The sequence below is a fragment of the Papio anubis genome, chromosome 18 (assembly GCF_008728515.1).
Source record: "Papio anubis isolate 15944 chromosome 18, Panubis1.0, whole genome shotgun sequence".
In the NCBI taxonomy this organism is placed as follows: domain Eukaryota; kingdom Metazoa; phylum Chordata; class Mammalia; order Primates; family Cercopithecidae; genus Papio; species Papio anubis.
In genome coordinates this window covers 53,430,798-53,448,698 of record NC_044993.1, presented here as the reverse complement: position 1 = coordinate 53,448,698, position 17,901 = coordinate 53,430,798, and the positions used below count along the sequence as shown (strand labels likewise).

The 17,901-nt window shown below is 50.0% G+C and overlaps 1 protein-coding gene across 1 annotated transcript in view; it reads left to right on the top strand.

The window, feature by feature from the left end:
- Nucleotides 1-1,071: 1,071 nt before the first annotated feature.
- Nucleotides 1,072-17,901, top strand: part of EEF2K (eukaryotic elongation factor 2 kinase) — an 85,524-nt gene continuing 68,694 nt past the window's right edge. Inside the window, exon 1 of the mRNA XM_003916653.4 lies at nt 1,072-1,619. The gene's annotated coding sequence lies outside the window, so the exon portion shown is untranslated. The remainder of the gene's footprint in view (nt 1,620-17,901) is intronic.

The window sequence follows — 17,901 nt, the reverse complement described above, 5'->3', positions numbered from 1 at the left end:
TCCTGCCTGACCGCCCCAGGATCAGAATTCTAGGTGCAATTTTGTCTTTTGCCAAAAGCTGGAGTTTACTCTCTTGGGGGTTTATAAATAAGGAAAAAAGTTCTTTGAAGAGCCTGAACTTTGAAATCAGAGAAGTCTGGATTTTAGTGCTGGCTCTGCCTTTTCTAACTGCCTCACCTGGCGCATGTTATTATCTCTTTAAGTCTCAGTTTTGTTCTTATTATTTTTGTTTGTTTGTTTTTGTTTTTTTGCGACGGAGTCTCACTCTTTCACCCAGGCTGGAGTACAACGGCACGATCTCGGCTCACTGCAACTTCTGCCTCCAGGGTTCAAGCGATTCTCGTGCCTCAGCCTCCAGAGTAGCTGGGACTACAGGCGCGCCCGGCTACTTTTTTGTATTTTTAGTAAAGACGGGGTTTCACCACGTTGGCCAAGCTGGTCTCGAACTCCTGACCTCAAGAGATCTGTCGGCCCCGGCCTCCCAAAGTGCTGGGAAGATGGAATTAGAAAAATCCCTCAATAAATGTCACTCACTGTTACTACTTTTATATCTAGAATGTGTGGAATTTCTAAAATTTCACTAACGAAGTATCTAGAAGGACCTAATATCAAAGTGTTCACAGCAGTTATTAGTTTTAATTCGTTTTCTTCTTTATACCGTATCCACTCTACCACTCATGCCACAGGTATTAAGCATCTGTGTGCCACCCAGGCCCTGTGTCAAGAGTTAGGAATAACTAGAGGAGATACTAATTTTAAAACTACACAAATAATTGCAATCGTCATACATGCCTGTTTTTACAAAGTAGAAATCAGGAAAAATAAAGTATTTCCGATAAAACATATTTTAAGGTTATGTACAGAGATGTATACAAACAAGCGATGGGCTTGGATCACTAGTGATTTTGGAAAGGACAGGAATACAGGAACTAAGCGAGGAGCTGGCGAGAGAGGCGGGAGAGGACGGAAGTTGGTCACTCCCTTGAATTGCTCCCTCGCTGCCGGATGCTAGGCCAGCCTTGAGCAGGAGAACCAGACACTGTGTACTCAGCAGGGGGAGTCAGGACTTAGCGCTAACCATTGCACCTGGGGCTAGGAGCCAGCGCCGGAGCCAGGAGGCCCGCTCGGCTGCTGCAGACGCTGTGACGGCCACCTGGGGGCGGCCACGTGAGCGCCACGCCGTGCGCCCGCCAGGCCAGCCCCGCCCCTGCCCGCCTGCTTCTGCTCAACCTAGCCCAGCCCTAGCTCCAGCCAGCTCCCCTCCTGCCCGGATCGAGCGCCCGCACTCCCGGCCCTGCAGCCACCCGAGTCCCGCTCGCTGTAGCCTGCACGCGAGTCCCTGGCACGCGCCTCTCTCATCCCGGGATCGTCCTAGCGGCCCCCGTGCCCTTCCTGGGATCACTCCGGCGGCCCCGAGCCCCGGGATCGGTCCATCTGCCCCGCGTGGCCCCAGCTGCGTGCCCGGAGCGCCAGCCAGCGCGCCCCGCTCTCCGCTCCCCGGCACTCTCGGGGGGCCCGCCCGCCCTGCACCCTGGAGCTCCGGGCCGCGAGCCTCTGCCAACTCCTCTGGATCCTTGCGGCCGTGAGCAGCGGCTGCCGCGCCTGTCTGCCCGAGGGAGGTAGGTGTGGACGGCGGCCGCCAAGGCTGTGGGGGGCTGGGAGCGGGCGCTGCAGGCGTCTGGAGCGTGCTGGGTCTGGGCTTGGGAATGAGGCCGGAGAAGGCAAGGAAGGAGAGTGTAGGGGCGCTTCTCCTCTGGTTGTTAAACTCTCTGGGGCTCAGTGCTTGCTTTGGTGAAATGGGGAAGTTGTGCGGATTAACGGCGATGTGGATATGGAAAGCAATTGGCAAGCAATGGGCGGTGATCTGGCTGCAAGTGACAGATAGTTTGGGGGCCTCTGCCCGAGACGCCCTCGGGGCCCCTAGGAGGGTGGGCGTATCGCTGCCTTCCTGTCCCCTGCAGGGCTCAGAGCCACATCCCCCACCCTTTCCCCTGACCTAGAGGCCTGCGTCAGCCCGAATTCCCGGAACCTCCAGGACTGTGTAGACGCGCCCTTGCAGCATTGTTGGCTGCGGGAGTTCGCTTGTTGGCAGGCGCCGCTGACTTGTGCGCCAAGGGGCTGGGCATTTATAAGCCGGTGGCCGCGCAGGGGTGGGGGCCTCCTGGGTAAGCCCCGGCCTAGATCCTAGATCCCCCGGCCTGGGGGATTTCGGGGAAACAGCCCAGCTGCTCCCTGAGTGTTGACAGATGGGCCGCATGGGGAAGTGAGATCTGCCCAGAGGAACGGTCCTAGGGAGCCCGACCTCTGGGACCTCGGTGGTGGGCGCTTCTTCAGCCAGGAAAGCAGGAAACACTAGGGCTGGAGTCCTGGGTTGAAATTCTAGCTCATTTGTGCTCTCTGGCCCTCGGTTTTCTCATCGGTAAAATGGGTACAGTATTAGTATCTACCACTTGGTGTCCTTGGAAAAAGTAGATGAGTATGTATATGTCAGGTGCTTGAAACAGTGTCTGGCACACAGTGTGATAGTCTGTGGCCCCGGGAGACATCTGATGGCCGAGGGCCCTGGACAGGCTGTGAAGTCGCAGGGAATTGAGTCACTTAGTCTATCCTAATGTTTTTACCGAGGAGGAAACCCAGGGTCAGAGTGATCCCCAGGCCCACAGAAGCTCCCTCAGAGGAAACCAGTCACATAAACAGATTCTAAAAAGCGAGATGGAGTAAATGGGAATACAAAGCAAACAGGTGGGAGCTGAGAATGCCCACTGTGTGTGTAAAGGGGAGAGGGTGATGTTTAAGCTGAGCTGGGAAGAGGCAGGTGGAAGGAAGGTAGAGTTCAGAGATGGCGTATGCAGGTGTCTTCCTTCTCTGTGGCCTCCACAGCACCCGATGTTCATTCCTTTGTTCAGCTATTAATTCAACAAATGCAGTAAAACCTCTCAACGACATGAATTTCAGTGTAACATGGCTGGGATTGGCGTCTGCCCTCCTCTCAGCCCCGTTTCTCAAAGAAGTGGGTTCGGTCCGAAGTTCTTACCCTCTGCAGGGAATGGGGAGGCCAGAAGTCAGAACTGAGATGATCACAGTTTACACATACTGGTGTACATTTTAAGAGCTACCGGTTTTTTTGGGCGAGGGGCGCGGTGGCTCAGGCCTGTAATCTCAGTACTTTGGGAGACTGAGGCGGGTGGATCACTTGAGGTCAGGAGTTTGAGACCAGCCTGGCCAACATAGGGAGCCACCATTTCTATTAAAAATACAAAAATTAGCTGGGCGTGTAGGCATTAGCCTGTAATCCCAGCTACTCGGGAGGCTGAGGCAGGAGAATCGAGAATCGTTTGAACCCAGGAGGCATAGGTTGCAGTGAGCTGAGATGGCACCACTGTACTCCAGCCTGGGCAGCAAAGCGAGACTCTGTCTCAAAAAATAAAATAAGAAAGATCCGGCGTGGTGGCTCAAGCCTGTAATCCCAGCACTTTGGGAGGCCGAGACGGGCGGATCATGAGGTCAGGAGATCGAGACCATCCTGGCTAACCTGGTGAAACCCCGTCTCTACTAAAAAATACAAAAAACTAGCCGGGCAAGGTGGCAGGCGCCTGTAGTCCCAGCTACTCGGGAGGCTGAGGCAGGAGAATGGCGTAAACCCGGGAGGCGGAGCTTGCAGTGGGCTGAGATCCGGCCACTGCATTCCAGCCTGGGCGACAGAGCAAGACTCCGTCTCAAAAAAAAAAAAAAAAATCCACCATTTTTTTTTCTTGTGCTTTTTATAACTGTACAGTACTTTTTGGCTGATTAAGGATATCACTGGCTGGGTGCAGTGGCTCCTGCCTGTAATCCCAGCCACTCTGGGAGGCCGAGGCCGGAGGATTGCTTGAGCCCAGAAGTTCAAGACCAGCCTGGCTGACAGGGTGAAACCCGGTCTCTATTTAAAATTTAAAAAAAAAAATTGCTGATTTGCTTTTAAAACATTTTATTGTATTATGTGGCAGAGAAAGCTATGGGTCACCAGTATCCGTGTTCTCATCCTCCTGGGGCGCTCCCTGGATGAATTTTCCCAGGCTCCCTGACCATTCAGTAGGGCCACAAGGCTGAGTTTTCGCTGATGAAACGTGTGTCCATTTCAAGCCTCGACCCTAAAAACCTCTCATTCTTTCCTCATTTGTTGGACAAGTCAAGGGGACTTTGAAGGCCTAGAGGAGGGCAGAGCCTCAAGCCAGAAGGAGCATTTTTTGGTTTTTGTTTTTGAGATGGAATCTTGCTTTGTCACCCAGGCTGGAGTGCAGTAGTGCGATCTCAGCTCACTACAACCTCTGCCTCCCAGGTTCAGGTGATTCTCCTGCCTCAGCCTCCTGAGTCTGAGCTGGGACTACAGGTGCATGCCACCATGCCCAGCTGATTTTTGTATTTTTAGTAGAGACGGGATTTCACTGTGTTGGCCAGGCTGGTCTCAAACTCCTGACCTCACGTGATCCACCCGCCTCTTTCTAGTGCTGGGATTACAGGCGTGAGCCACCACGCCCACCCGGGAAGCCCGGGAAGGGTGTCTTTAGGGTTGTTATCTTGTGTGGGAGAGTCCCCAAAGCAGTCTCGTTCCGTCTTTGGCGGGGTTGGTGTCTGGTTGCCAGGACTCTGGGAGCTGTGCAAAGAAAGTCAAGGGTGAACAGCAGAAGCTTGGACTTGTTCAAGCTCATTCTCCAGGATTCACTATTTCTGGTCCAGTTCTTACACCTGAAGCAGAACAACTGAATGATCAGGGCTATAGCCAAAGTAATAGCAGCTGGTTGAACTAATTTAAAAGAATCACAGTGTTTTTTGTTGAGGAAGATTGGGTCTGCTGACCTAAAAGCTGCAGGTCATTACCCCAATGAACTGAGAAGGCTCCTAGAAGGTGGTTAGAGTGATGACTTTGTCTACACCTGGGATGAAGGCGGCCTGGGCCTTAAAGTGTTGCTGGATTAAATGCTTGCAGCCAAGGCTGATGAGCACAAGCAAGGAGGCTTCTTTTTTGTTGTTGTTTTGAGACAGGGTCTTGCTCTGTCACACAGGCTGGGGTGCAGTGGCACGGTCACAGCTCACTGCAGCCTGGAATTCCTCGGCTCAAGTGATCCTCCTGCCTCAGCCTCCCAAGTAGCTGGGACTACAGACATGAGCTACCACCATGCCTGGCTAACTTTTAATTTTAGTGTAGAGATGGGGTCTCACTCTGTTGCCCAAGCTGGGCTTGAACTCTGGGCTCAAGCAATTCTTCTGCCTCGGCCTCCCAAAGTGTTAGGATCACAGGCATGAGCCGTGCCCAAATGTAAGAAGGCTTCACACACAGGAAGGAATGAGTCACTAACATGCTGATGATAAAGCAGAAGATAACAGTCCCCCCCACAACCCCTAAAGTCCCAGGGCTGTGGGACTCCAAGAGAAACGTTTCAAATGGCTGCAGAGTCAGAGGGTGGATGGCGTTCTGTTCTCCAGCTGTGAAGCTTTCGAGATCTAGCAAGGACTAGCAAGCCAGAGGAAGCACCCGGAAGTAGGTGGCTAAACTGAAGAAAATTGCCCTAGGCCAGTGTTCCTGTAACTTCAGTGCATACCAGCATCCCCAGGAGGACTTGCTTACACTTTGATTGCTGGACCCATCCCCAGAGTTTAATTTAGTAGGTCTGTAGTGAGGCTTGAGAATTTGCATTTCCAGCAAGTTGCCAGGTGAGGCTGCTGCAGTGGCTGCTGCGGCAGCTGGTCCCATACTTTTAGAAGCGCTGGTTAAGGAAGTGATGACTGCGTTGAAAGCCCTGGATTCAGCTCACACCAGCTTCAAACCCAACTCTAGTCATGTGATTTGCGGTAATTCACATAACCTCTCTGTTCCTTAGTTTTCTCATCTGTAGAGTGAAGCTAAGAGCAACTACCTCCTGGGGTTCAGGGGAGGCTTCCTGGAGGAGATGGCATCTAAGCTGAGACCTGAGGGATGAGCAGACAAGTTGGCCAGGGGATGGATAGGGAGGACAGGCTGGGGTGTGTACCAGACAGAAGGCATAGCATGTTCAGAGCCCAAGGAGGAAGGAGCACATGCCTTCTAGGGAGCTGAGAGGAGTTATGTAGCAAGTGCTTTGTAAGTGATACTGAAATGCTACCTATCTGTTTTGGGCAGGATTGCAGTGGAGAGGAAGCCAACCAGGGTATGGAAAATGGGTTGCTGGATGGGCTGAGACATAGTACGAGTTATTTGTGCTCTTTTTCACTGGCCAGAATGCAGTCACATGACCTTACCTAGCTGCAAGGGATGCTGGGAAACGTAGTCCCTGGCCTGGCAGGGGAGAAAGGATACCTGGAGGAAAGCCAGCTCTCTGTGCCACTGTGGTTTTCAGGTCCCCTCTCTCACTTCTTCTCCACCTTGCTCACTTTGCTCTGCTCTGTTGGGTGAATGAATTTTACAGATGAAGAAGCTGAGGTTCAGAGAGGTTAAGTAATTTCCCCAGCATTCCTCAGCTGATTGTGACAGGGCCAGGAACTGAATTCATCCCAAAGGCCTTGTTTGGCTAGATCTGGTTTTGGTGCTTTTCAGATCCTCCATGAGCCAGTCTTTCCCACTACAGCCTCAGCCATGTCATTGGACTAAGTAACCCCTATGTGGTTACAACACAGTAGTTTTTTTGTTTTTTTGTTTTTTTGGTTTTTTGCGGAGGTCTGGGGGCAGGGGGATAGAGTCTTGCCCTGCTGCCCAGGCTAGAGTGCAGTGACACAGTCTTGGCTCACTGCAACCTCTGCCTCCTTGGTTCAAGTGATTCTCGAGCTTCAGCCTCCCAAGTAGCTGGGACTATACAGGTCGTGCGCCACCACGCCTGGCTAATTTTTTAACTTTTGGTAGAGATGGGGTTTCGCCATGTTGCTCAGGCTGGTCTCGAACTCCTCGCCTCAAGCGATCTACCTGCCTCGGCCTCCCAAAGTGCTGGGATTACAGGGGTCAACCACCGTGCCCAGCCACAACACAAAAGTCCTTCTGTTTCTCCATTATATCAGCAGGAAACTGCCAGCTTTTCTTCACTTACTCGTTCATTCATGCAGCACGCACTTGTGCATTTATGGTGTGTACCAGGCATTGTGCTTTGGGCTGGGAGCTGCAGAGGAACAAGACACGGTCCCTTTTGTTCAAGACACTCACGTGGTCTGGCCACCGAGAGGGCTGGGCACACAGAGTCCATGTGAGAAGTGAGACGTGCTGTGTCCCTGAGCTCACCCACCAGGAGTACAGAGTGTACCGTGGACACGCAGAGGGTGCCCAGCAAGTGGTTAAACATTACAATTCAAGCTCCCTTGTGCATTTTGCTAATCAAAGCTATAATTATGATATTTTGTGTTTCATATTCCGAAATGCAGTTTTCAGATTCCTGAAACAATAAAATAGCCCTTGCATGATGACAGTTTTATATGCAGAAAACACAGTGTACTGCAATGATATTTTTACGAGCCTTTAGCAGAGCAAATGATGACGTATCTCTGGCTTCTGCAGCAGGTTGCTGTTTACGTCGGTTAAGTTGATTTCTCTGTCTCTTTTTTTTTTTCTTTTTTTGAGACAGAGTCTTGCTCTGTCACCCAGGCTGGAGTACAGTGGCACGATTTTGGCTCACTGCAACCTCCGCCTCCCAGGTCCAAGTGATTCTTCTGCCTTGGCCTCCTAAGTAGCTGGGATTACAGGTGCACACCACCACACCCAGCTAGTTTTTGTATTTTTAGTAGAGGTGGGGTTTTCACCATGTTGGTCAGATCTCAAACTCCTGACCTCATGATCCACCCGTCTCGGCCTCCCGAAGTGCTGGGATTACAGGCGTGAGCTACCGCACCCGACCTTGTCTGTCTCTTTATGGTATGTGGGGAGATTTGTTTTTAAAGGGAAAAGGGGAAGAGAGGGTTGGGGAGGGCTCCTTAAAATTATACCAGAGGCCGGACACAGTGGCTCACGCCTGTAATTCCAACACTTTGGGAGGCTGAGGCTAGAAGATCACTTGAGCTCAGGAGCGGCAAGACACCATCTCTACAAAAAAATTTTTAAAATAAGTCAGGCATGGTGGCACATGCCCGTAGTCCCAGCTACTCGGGAGGCTGAGGCGGGAGGATCCCTTGAGCCCAGGAATTCGAGGATGCAGTGAGCTATGATTATGCCAATGCACTCCAGCCTGGACGAGAGAGCAAGACACCCACCCAGTCTCTTAAAAAAGAAAAAAAAGAGCCCAGGCATGGTGGCTTACGCCTGTAATCCCAGCACTTTGGGAGGCTGAGATGGGCGGATCACCTGAGGTCAGGAGTTCAAGATCAGCCGGCATACACCTGTAATCCCAGCTACTCAGGAGGCTGAGGCACAAGAATCACTTGAACCCGGGAGGTGGAGGTTGCAGTGAGCCAAGATTTAGCCACTGCGCTCCAACCTGGGCGATAGAGTGAGACTCCATCTCAAAAAACAAAAGAAAGAAATTCCACCAGATTCATTCTAGAGCTGGGTTTCTCAGCCTCAGCACTGACATGGGGCCAGATCTTCTTCATTGTAGGGTACTGTTCTATTTATTTTAGGATGTTTAGCAGCATCCCTGGCCTCTATCCACTAGATGCTAGTTGCACCCCTAGAGTTGCAACAACCAAAAATGTCTCTAGACGTTGCCAAATGTCCCTTGAGGGAGCAAAATTGCCCAAGGTTGAGAGCCACTGTTCAGGACTTTGTTTCCGATTGCTGCTGTAACAAATTGCTGCAATTACTTAGTGGCTTTAAAACATCAAATTTATTATCTTATAGTTCCTGGAGATCAGAAGTTCTGAAATCTAGGAGTCAGCATTGTTGTGTTCCTTCTGGAGGCCCCAGGAGAAAATTGGTTTCTTTGTCTTGTCCAGATTCTAGGAGCTGTCCTCATTCCTTGGGCTCCTGGCCCCTCTCTCCATCTTTGAAGCCAGCAGTGTGGCAACTTCACACCTTTCTGTCTTTGGTCACATCTCTTCCTCCTAACTCTGACCCTTCTACCTCCTTTTTCTTTTTTGGAGACGGAGTCTTGCTCTGTCACCCAGACTGGAGTACAGTGGAGTGATCTCGGCTCACTGCAAGCTCTGCCTCCCGGGTTCACGCCCTTCTCCTGCCTCAGCCTCCTGAGTTCTGGGACCACAGGCGCACGCTGCCACACCTGGCTAATTTTTTTGTATTCTTAGTAGAGACGGGGTTTCACCATGTTAACCAGGATGGTTTCGATCTCCTGACCTGGTGATCCGCTTGCCTCGCCCTCTCAAAGTGCTGGCATTACAGGCGTGAGCCACCACGCCTGGCCTTCTCTACCTCCTTTTTATAAGGATCCTTGTGATGACACTGGGCTCACAGGATAATCCACGACTGTCTCCCATCTTAAGATCCTTAATCACATCTGCGAAGTCCCTTTGGCCATATAAGGTAACGTATTCACAGGTTCCAGGGATTAGGATGTAGACATCTTAGGGGGACCGTTTTTCTGCCTGCCACATAGACAGTTTGGCCTCAGGGTATAATGAAATTTGCTTATGGAGGGCTTGTAGGGAGCGAAGTGATTTAGGGAGCCGGAGACTGGGGGATTATTGGGGCATAACAGCAGCTAGTACTTTTGAGAGTCAAGTCTATCCCAGACACCATGTGCCTAATCTCATTGTATCCTCAGAGCAACCGCTGCAGGGGTACTGTTTAGCTGACCCCTGTTTACAGAGGAGGCAACTATCCAAGGAAGGCTTTCTGGAGGCCAGGTGCAGTAGCTCATGCATGTAATCAACTTTGGGAGGTCAAGGCAGGAGGATCGCTTGGGGCCAGGAGTTCAGAGGCAAGAGGATCACTTGAGCTTGGGAGACTGAGGCTGCAGTGAGCCATGATTGCACCACTGCACTCCAGCCTGGGTGACAGAGTGAGACCCTGTCTCAAAAAAAAAAAAAAAAAAAAAGAGACCAGAGACCAGCCTGGGCAATGTAGGGAGATGCTCATCTCTACAAAAATAAAATAACATACTTAGCCAGATGTGGGTGGTATGCACCTGTAGTCCCAGGTACTCTGGAGGCTGAGGTGGGAGGATCACTTGAGCCCAGGAGTTGGAGGCTGCAATGAGCTATGATTGCACCACTGCACTGCAGCCTGGCCAACAGAGCCAGACTCTCTTTCTCTCAACGACGACAACAACTACAACAACAACAACAACAATAATACAACAAACCCAAAAGAGACAAACAAGAAAGGCTCTCTGGAGGAGGCCAAAATTTGAGCTGCGTCTTGAAGAGATTAAAGGGTTTTGCTAGTGAGTGGGAAAGGGATTCCAGGCAGAGGTGTTACTGGTGGAGGGTGTCCATGTTCTTGGCGTTTTAAGCAAACAATTGGACAAAACACACGAACAAAGGAAGGAAACAATAAAGCAATGAAAGCAAATATTTACGGAAAACAAAAGTACACTTCACAGGGTGGGAGTGGGCTCGAGCAGGTGGCTTACAGAACTGCCTGGGGTTTAAACACCCTCTAGAGGTTTCCCGTTGGTTACTTGATGTATACCCTATGTAAATGAAGTAGTGGCCTGGGATCAGTCTGATAGGTTGTGGAGAGCCACCAATCAGAGGCTGAAGTGAAGTTACAAATGAAGACTCCTATACAAATGAAGACTTGGCCAGCACCAGCCTGATTGGTTGTGGGAAGGGACCAATCAGAGATAATTTCAGATTTTCATCTGCCACGCAGAAAATTTGGGGGTTGCAAAGGGAGCAGCCTCTGTTCCTTTTGTTACTTGGGCGTGGAAAATTGGGATTTTCCTTTTGATTTAGTTTTAGGAGGTCAGCCTGAATCAGCCTCAGGTTCCCTGCCTCCAGACCCTATTCTCCTGCCTCAGAGGCACCTGCAGATAGATACAAGAGCAAGGAGGTGAGGAGAATTTGGTGGTGCCTGGAGATTGATTCTTAGACTTGGAAACTTGGGAAGCTGAGATGGCAGGGAGGAAGGGATGGATGGGCTTGATTCTGTAAATTGGTTCTTTCATTCTGATGTGAAGTGTACTATTTCTCTCAATAGTTTAAATAAATGTTTATGAGCACCCACTATATGCTAGGGGTGCAGACATTAATAAGACACTGATGTGAACTCTTAGCATGATGCTTGACTTAATCACTCCTAACGCTGCACCCCAGTAAATAAACACTGAGCAGCCAGGTGCAGTGGCTCATGCCTGTAATCCCAGCACTTTGGGATGCTGAGGCAGGCGGATCACTTGAGGTCAGGAGTTCAAGACCAGCCTGACCAACATGGTGAAACCCCGTCTCTACTAAAAATACAAAAATTAGCCAGGCGTGGTGGCGGGTGGCTGTAATCCCAGCTACTCAGGAGGCTGAGGCAGGAGAATCACTTGAACCCGGGAGGCAGAGGTTGCAGTGAGCCGAGATCGCACCACTGCACTCCAGCCTGGATAACAGAGCGAGACTCCGTCTCAAAACAAAAGAAACACTAAACAGAAAGGTATTTGAGTTCATGTTGAGCACCTGTGCACTGAAGGCAATACAAGGTATGGGGGGAGGGATGGAGACAGCAGTGCAGACCTTAGGATGTCACAGCCTGCCTGACAAGTCTGTTGTCTAGAACAGGGTCCCAGCTCCTAATGGTGGGACCCAGGATTCAAACCCTGGCCATGCGGCTGTAGAGCACAAGCTGTTAGCCACTGTATTGGGCTTTGGTTTTTGTTTCTTGTTTGAAGGAAACTGGGGACTCTAACTAGGGTTTAAAATATCTTCAGAACAAGCCAGGTGCAGCCCTCAACAGCCTAGCGCTGTGCAGTTCCGCTCCCTTAAGGTTGCCTTTTCAGGGATAGACTGTCACTTCTGGACCTAGCAGCTCCTGTCATTATTAAAGGAGAGTCCAGTGTAGCACCTGGTGTGCAGTCAGTCTTTCACATGCATTATTTGTCTTTCTTATTTCCATAGAAATTATGCCTTTTTGAGGTTGATAAGCAGATAAGAAGCTCTTCTGCTTTTTTTTTTTTTTTTTTTTTTTTTTTTTTTTTGAGACGGAATCTTGCTCTGTTAGCCAGGCTGGAGTGCAGTGGCGCGATCTTGGCTCACCGCAAGCTCCACCTCCCAGGTTCACACCATTCTCCTGCCTCAGCCTCTCAAGTAGCTGGGACTACAGGCGCCCGCCGCTACGCCTGGCTAATTTTTTGTATTTTTAGTAGAGACGGGGTTTCACCATGTTAGCCAGCATGGTCTCAATCTGCTGATCTCGTGATCTGCCCGCCTCGGCCTCCCAAAATGTTGGGATTACAGGTGTGAGCCTCTGCGCCCGGCCACTCTTCTGCTTTCTTATCACACATTCACAGCACGAAAGCCACACCGTCCCTTCTCTGAATTCGTGCTAAACTGTGAGAAACTCAGCTTCTTCTAGTTTGTGGAATAAGACAGTGTTCTTGGCATGGTATGTAAAGGAAGCAGACGGCTGGGCACTGTGACTCAGCCTGTAATCTCAACACTTTGGGAGGTTGAGGCAGGAGGATCACTTGAGACCAGGGGCTCGAGACCAGCCTAGGCAACAGAGCAAGACCCCGTCTGTAATAAATAAATAAAGGAACCAGAAGAAGACCTACCAGTGTAGGGATAGGGTGGGGAAGGGAAGTAGTAAGGGGAAGTAGAGCTAAAGTCTCATTTATCATACCTGGAAATCAGAAGATAGAATCAAAACAGATAAATTAAGAAATAATCAGGGCCGGGTGCGGTGGCTCATGCCTGTAATCCCCGCAGTTTGGGAGGCCAAGATGAGTGGATCCCTTGAGTCCAGGAGTTTGAGACCAGCTGGGCAACATGATGAAATCCCATCTCAACAAAAATATACAAAAATTAGCTGGGTATGGTGACGCGTGCCTGTGGTCCCAGCTACTCTGGCGGCTTATGTGGGAGGATCACTTGAGCCTGGGAAACAGAGGTTGCAGTGAGCCAAGATTGCACCACTGGACTCCAGCCTGGGTGACAGAGTGAGACCCTGTTTCCAAAAAAAAAAAAAAAGAATCGGAGAAGCATATTATTTAGTTTTATATATATATATATATACACACACACACACACACACACACACATATATATATAAGAGAGAGAGAGAGAGATAAAGGTAACACTGAGAATAGTTGGAAGTGGTTGCCTCTAGGGGTGGGAAGTAGGGCCGCCCATGCACAGTTGCAAAGGTTGTTCACTAGAGTTGAGCAGTACCCCACCTATATGATCATATACAGTGGCCCTAGTAAGAAAAAGGTGTTTAAAGTATTTTTTAAATTATATATAAATAATATACAGTGGCCCAAAGCCTGGCTGGGTTTAGACACAGTCTCACTCTGTTGCCCAGACTGGAGTACAGTGGCACGATCTTGGCTCACTGCAGACTCTGCCTCCCAGCTTCAAACAATTCTCCCACCTCAGCTTCCCGAGGAGCTGGGATTACAGGCACGCGCCACCACGCCCTGCTAATTTTTGTATTTTTAGTAGAGACGGGGTTTCACCATGTTGGCCAGGCTGGTCTCGAACTCCCGACCTCAGGTGATCTGCCTGCCTTGGCCTTCCAAAGTGTTGAGATTACAGGAGTGAGCCACCATGCCTGGCTGGTTTGGGGCTTTTCATATTGCATGTGACAGAAAACCTACCTGTAACTAGCTAAATAGCCCTTTCCCCTACTGCCCCCCAAAAGGCGGGGTTTATTGTATCATGTGATTCAGAAATCTACGCGGGGCTTGGTAGTTTGGTTTCGGGAACATCTGGATTCCAGGTCTCAAGTGACATCATCACTTCATTTTTCTCTTTCTCTGGTTCTGCCCTCCACCACACATCAGCTTTGTTCCGTGTTGGTCTCAGCCCCAGTCTCAAGTTCACATTCAGCATGAAAAGGCTGATCACCTCTTCCAGTCACTCAAGCAAAAAGCCCCAGGTTTGCCGCAATGGGCTAGAATAGTTTGACTCTGATCACATGACCACCTCTGAGCCAGTCTCTGTGGCCAGGCACCCCAGTGGTTGGTTTAGGCCTGGATCTTGTGACATACTCCTAAACACATGACTTGAGGGTAGGGCAGAGGTAGATCCTCACACAGAAGCTGGTGCATGATTCCAGGTGGCTGATCAGTCACCTGTGTCCATTGTGGTTGTAGTCAAGGCTGTGTGGGTTGTGCTGGGCATACACTAGCATGTGCATTGGCCAGCTTGGGGGGCCCTGCGTTGGCTTTGGGATGCTGGTTCCCAGGAGTGGCGGTGGGAAGATTCCACCCGCTTTCTACAGTAGGAAGGTAGGTCCTGGGGTGAGGGTGAGCCCCAGGGGGACCAGTGGCCACTGTGGCTTGACCCACAGGCCTTGACCTGAGCATTGCAGGCGTAGTTTCCTGCCCCTATAACTGCCAGATCGAGACTCAGTGAGACAGTGGTTTCCGTGGCCAGAGCCTGAAATAGTCCATTCCCGGAGGATTCCTGAAGAAGCTTGGCTTTGCTACGAGCCAGACGTCCGGGTCACAAGTCTGGCTGGGACCCAAGGCTCAGTCCCCTTTATTTACGATAATAAAAATGATGATAATAATAGCTGTTGAGTTCACGGGGTGAGTACAATTATGCATCCCCACCGAGGCTCAAGAGGTGAAGTCACATAGCCAGTTAGTGGCAGAGATGGGGCTTGAACTTGGTCTTCCAGACTCAGCTACCTTTCCATAGAAATAGGAACTGGAGGCCGGACGCAGTGGCTCATTCCTTTAATCCCCAGCACTCTGGGAGGCCGAGGAGGGTGGATCACTTGAGGGCAGGAGTTCCAACAAAAAAATTTGAAAAAAAAAAAAAAGAAAAAAGAAAAGAAATGAGGACTGGGAGGAGAAGATGTGGATGCCTGAGTGAGGTAGAGAAAGAAAACTTTCAAGAGAATCCTGATGTCTTTCAGCTGGAGTCCTGTTCTCATCACAGGCGCAGATCCTTTCTTTGGGCCAAGGGAACCCCAGGTTAGATAGAGATCCCTAGGAGGCTGGGTACCTTGCCTGGTGTTAGAACAGGCCTCTGGGAACTGACTTAGGGGCTAAGGAAGGTTTCTTGCGTGTCTGGGGAAATCCAACATCCTCCAGGTACCCAGTCCTCATGTGCAAATGTAAGAGTGTCTGCCAAGTTAGGCCTCTGGATTGAGGCCACAGTTTTCTCAGGTTGACCCTGCCCAGGCACCCATTTGTCATAAAGGATGCGACCTTTAGGTCAGGTGCAGTGGCTCACGCCTGTCATCCCAACACTTTAGGAGGCCAAGGCAGAAGGATTGCTTGAGGCCAGGAGTTCGAGACTAGCCTGGGCAACATAGTGAAACCATGTCTCTACAAAGATAAAAAATTAGGTGGGCAAACCTGGGAGCAGTGGCTCACGCCTGTAATCCCAGCACTGTGGGAGGCTGAGGCGAGTGGATCACCTGAAGCCAGGAATTCGAGACCAGCCTGACCAACATGGTGAAACCCTGTCTCTACTAAAAATACAAAAAATTAGCTGGGCGTAGTGGCACATGCTTGTAATCCCAGCTACTCAGGAGGCTGAGGCAGGAGAATCACTTGAATCCGGGAGGCAGAGGTTGCAGTGAGCCAAGATAGTGCCATTGCACTCCAGCCTGGGCAACAAGAACGAAACTCCATCTCAAAAAAAAAAAAAATTAGGTGGGCATAGTGACACACACCTGTAGTCCCAGCTACTCAGGAGGCTGAGGTAGGAGGATCACTTGAGCCCAGAGATCAAGGCTGCAATGAGCTATGATCGCACCATTGTACTCCAGCGTGGGCAGCAGAGCAAGACCCTTTCTCAAAAAATAAAACTTTACAAAAAAGAAGATGTGATTTTTTTATGATATGGGAGAGGAGCTACTGTTACCAAATAAAATTAGCAAGTAGAAAGGAAAAAAGAAAATTACAGTAGATTATACAAGTTTAGGTATCAAAGTATAAAGATTGTGAGTCCAGGATTGTTATACTGTCCCATGGTATAAGAGATCCAGATTCTCTTTGTCTCATAGCTCTTCAGGCCTCAGCACATGGCCATCCACCTCATGGTCTAAGGTAGCTGCTTGAGCTCCGGTAGTCACATATGCATTTCAGCCAGCAGGTTGGAAGGCGAGCCAAGGGGCACATTCCCTTTGAGAACCCTTCCCTATAGTTGCACACAGTCCTTCTTATATCCCATTGGCGAAAACTTGTTCACATGGTTACATCTATCTGCAAAGGAGTCTGGGAAATGTATCCTGAGGGGCCATGTGACATGCTTAGCCAAAACCCGGTGGTTCTGTTATTAACAAAGAAAGAGTGAACAGCTATTGGGGGATAGTTGGCCACAGCTGCCTTAAGAGCAAATTTATGACAACTCAAAAGCCATAAAACAGATGACACTCACTTAGCTCTGGAGTGCATATCAAGTGCCTGCTGTGTACAAGGCTCTGTGCCAGGCAGGGTCACAGCTGCTTGTCTTCGTTTCCCAGGGCCGAGGAGAACGTCAGGTCTGTGGTGGGACATGGCCGAGGGCCGGGCTCCCCACACTGTAAGATGAGGGAGTCGGCTAGGTGAATTAATTGGGTAAGGAGCCAGAATTTACTCGCTAGCAGCCCAGATCCTGAATCTGAGCATGCTTTTTTTATTGTTTTTTGCTTATTTGAGATGAGGTCTTGTTCTATCGCCCAGGCAGTGGCACAATCTCAGTTACTGCAGCCTCTGCCTCCCCAAGTTCAAGTGATCCTCCCACCTCAGCCTCCTGAGTAGCTGGGACTATAGGCACACACCACCACACCCGGCTAATTTTTGTATTTTTTCGTAGAGACAGAGTTTTGCCATGTTGCCCAGGCTGGTCTCGAACTCCTGAGCTCAAGCGATCCGCCCACCTTGGCCTTCCAAAGTGCTGGAATTACAGGCATGAGCCATTGCGCCTGGCCCTGGATCTGAGCTTTTAACCACCAAACTACACTGTCTGGAGGTCTGCAGGTTGGGGCTGTGGTTCTGGACCTTCTCCTGGCACCATCCTGGCCCCCAGTGGCTGCTGAGTAGGCTGGGCCTGCTGGCAGCTCCTGGCACCACACCATGTTGGTCAGCAGGGATTCTGGCCAAGGGCTGACCAGGGCAGAGTAGGCGCTGGGGCTGGGAGCAGCTGACAGTGTGGAGAAGCCAGCCCAGGGCTCAGGGAAGATTTTGGTGACAAGCAGGATCAGGTGGCTCTGGCATTGGATCCAGGCCTGTGACGTGTCTTGCCCAGAGGATAAGAAATAAACTCAGCAGTTCACGTCGATTTTCAAACTGTGAATATAGAAATCAATGTGTGGGTGGTGTGTTAAGGAAAAAGATTCAACAGAAAGAAAATACTTAAGTAGAATAGAAAATAGCAAGAGTGGGCCAAGCGCAGTGGCTCACACCGGTAATCCCAGTGCTTTGGGAGGGCAAGGTGGGAGGATCTTTTGAGGCTGGAAGTTCAAGACCAGCCTGGCCAACATAGTGAGGCTCTGTATGTACAAAAATAAAAATCTTTAGCCGGGCATGGTGGCATGGACTGCTCTGGAGGCTGAGGCGGGAGGATCGCCTGAACCCAGCTGTTGGAGGCTACAGTGAGCTGTGATCACACCACTGCACTCCAGCTGGGGCGATCTGTCTCTAAAAATAAAATAAAATAAAAAAAAGGCAAGAGTGCATTATACAAAGTAAGGCTAAGCACAATTTCTTGAAATTTTACAAGCATGTACTGGGTTAAGATATAAATATATTTCCTGCTTCAGTAGCCAAAGGACCAAAGCCTTGGCTCTAGAAGACTGCGCACCTGATGGACAGCACTGTCAAAAAAATTGGAATTATTGGTTTGATGTAAAAAAAAATTTTAAACTAATTTACTATTTTGTGTCTGAAGCAATCCAGCTTTGTAAAAAAGTTAAAGCAGTATAGAAAT